Raw genomic sequence first — 2,890 nt, 5'->3', positions numbered from 1 at the left:
CTTCTGCAGGCATCATTTCCCTCCAGTCAGGCAGCACTTGTTTATTGTTAACGATAAATAATACATAAAACTCAACAGACTGGTTCACCTTTGAACTGAGATTCTGGCATGTTTAAAAAGACAAAGCATGAGGTTCACCTTTTCATGGATGTGATACTTTGTTCTAAGTTAAGTTGGTAAACCTCTCTGGTAAAAATCTCTCCTTAGAAAGAACAGCAGAGAATGAATTCCAGCAGGGGAGCTCTTTGTGTGTGGTCGGACAAAGGAGAGGCAGCTGCAGACCTTTTATTTATTTATTTTATTGTGTTTATTTACCTGGATACGTGGCTTAGAGAAAGTGATCCAGGGAAATTTTGGTGAGGAAGTTAACACTTTCTTTTTTTAAACTGCTCTTCAGATGATTTTGTTCTTTTTAAAACTCTCACTCACCTACTTGTATGTGCATAATAGTTCTACATTACATTTATTAATTTAGTGGACACTTTTATCCAAAGCGACTTACCATTTCTAAGTATGTCAGAGGTCACATGCCTCTGGAGCAACTAGGGGTTAAGTGTCAGGGACACATTGGTGGATGTGTCATGGGGAATTGAACCCAGGTCTCCCACACCAGACATGTGTCTTTTCCACTGCACCATCACCACCCCTGTCTATGTTTAGTTCTATGTTTATTTCAGCTTAGTTAGTCCTTAGTTAGTCCTTGTTTTTGATTTTTATAGCTGTCTATTTCTGTCTTCCTGTAATTTGGAGCTGTATGGAAGTGGGGAGCAACTTAAAACCAGAGTCAAATTCCTTGTTTGTGTACACATGCTGGGCCAATGAAGCTGATTCAGATTCTTATAGTCAAGTAGAAAACTTGAGCTGAAACAATTAGATTCTGTCGATTGGCAAAACAATTATTAGAAATTCATAACTTGTAAGAAAATTAATGATATACTCATCGTATAAATAAAATAACACAGATAAAAGTGGACTGAGAGCTTGACAGGCACTGAGAGAAGCCCTTTCCAAAATATAAGACAATTATTTTTAATGAGAGTTTTGATTTACGTAGTCAACACACAGTGTGTTATAATTACTCTTTGACCATGAAAGAAAACACATCTCTAATTGATGTTCAGAAATGATGTGCAATAATGACAAACATCCAACTAGCACAACAATCACTGGGCCATTTTGAAAGCTCTTTACATTGCTCAGATTTTATGTATTATAAGGTAAATTTGTGGCCGTGCCTGGAAGATAAGGAAGACTGTTTGCTTACATTAGCACCACATAAAAGGGACTTTTCCAACACAGAGATAACAGATAATGCAAAATAACAACCGGAAATCAAAACAACCTACTAACCCAAATTACAAAACACCACCTTCAACCAAACACATTCAAGTGACACCGCTGCGGTCTGCCTTGGTACACAGGACAATTACATCTCCTCCTCTAGAAATGGGACTCCATAGGAAGAGCTCATGTCAAGAATCCATTGTGTTTAAAACTTAATTTAAGACCTCTTCCTAGTACTGCAGAGGAAAACATAACCTGAACAAACATGACATGAGGCCATATTTATGAGTGCCCAGCATTCACACATGCATTTGCTGAAAGTGCTGGCGTCCTCTCTCAGTCTCTCACACAGCCTCTAGATATAGACTCACACCACTGCAACAGTTACTTCATGTATATTTCCGAGGAACAAGCACAGTAGTTCATGTCTAAAAGTTTTTCAAAATAAGTACAGAAAACAGTCTCCTGACTCAAATGTAGTAATTATCTCCAACCCTCAACCCTGCAAGATTCATCCATATAAAATGTTTAAAAAATCCCCATTCCCAGGGGTGTGTGATATCTGACTGCCAAGTACTGATGTTCAAGTCTAGGCAGGATCACGTTTTAATTCACACCTTTCTCCTCCCGGCTATAGAAAAACACAATTTTAAAAAATATATCAGCACAAGTCTCTAAACAATGTTGAACAAATGTCAAATACATCAGCATGTACCTTGGAGGAGTGTTAAATAAATACTTTAATAGAGATGAATCAACTGATGAGAAGAGCTGAATCACAACATGACTCAACCCCTGTAACATGGGCAACCATGTAACACAGCTCCAACACTCAACCTGTTTTGCTTTTACTTCCTTTGAGCACTTTATTTTGTGAAATAATCCAGTTGGATAAATGTGTCTTTCTTTAATTCCCACTTTTAAATTATTACCACAAATATATTTTACTCATGTGTTGTAATAAGCAAATGACTTTATGTCTATTGTTACGCACCTAGTCACCAAAGCAAATTCCTTCTATGTGTAAAAACTACTTGGCAATAAAGCTGTTTCTGATTTCTGATGTGTATCACACAGTATATATGTGTATAAAACAAGAAGAGAGAGAGATGGTGGGGCCTTGTGTGGGTTTTAGGTATGAATAACATGGAAATATTGAGTTTTAAAGTTGTGGTTTGTGCCGCAAAAAGCCAACAACAACTACAGCGCCCAAGATCCTCCTCGGTAAGACGTCATAAAATTCTGTCCAATCACTGACTGCGGAGGTTTTCTTGAGCCGCAAAAATAAGGAAATACAGAAAAATCTCTCTCCACAGTTTTAACGTTATATTTTAGTCAGCGTATCTGTTTGGTAGTTGTTGCGAAAGCGTTAGCTATTACGTTTGGTTAAGTGTTCGTGTTTGCTGAGGTGAAACTAACACTATGTGACTAACTGTAGCTGATAAGTTACTCGTTAGGCTAACTTGGTAACGTTAACGTTATTGTATCACAGCACTAACAACGTTAACGTTAGTTTACATGAGTCAAAGTAAGCTATGGAGATCACTCCTAAAGCAAACAAATTAAAATCTGTGTATTCTTCACCCTGTAATTCAGTGGAGTCCAG

This window comes from Micropterus dolomieu, linkage group LG15 (assembly GCF_021292245.1).
Source record: "Micropterus dolomieu isolate WLL.071019.BEF.003 ecotype Adirondacks linkage group LG15, ASM2129224v1, whole genome shotgun sequence".
NCBI classification, from domain to species: Eukaryota; Metazoa; Chordata; class Actinopteri; order Centrarchiformes; family Centrarchidae; genus Micropterus; species Micropterus dolomieu.
Note: the sequence above shows the minus strand (reverse complement) of the source record.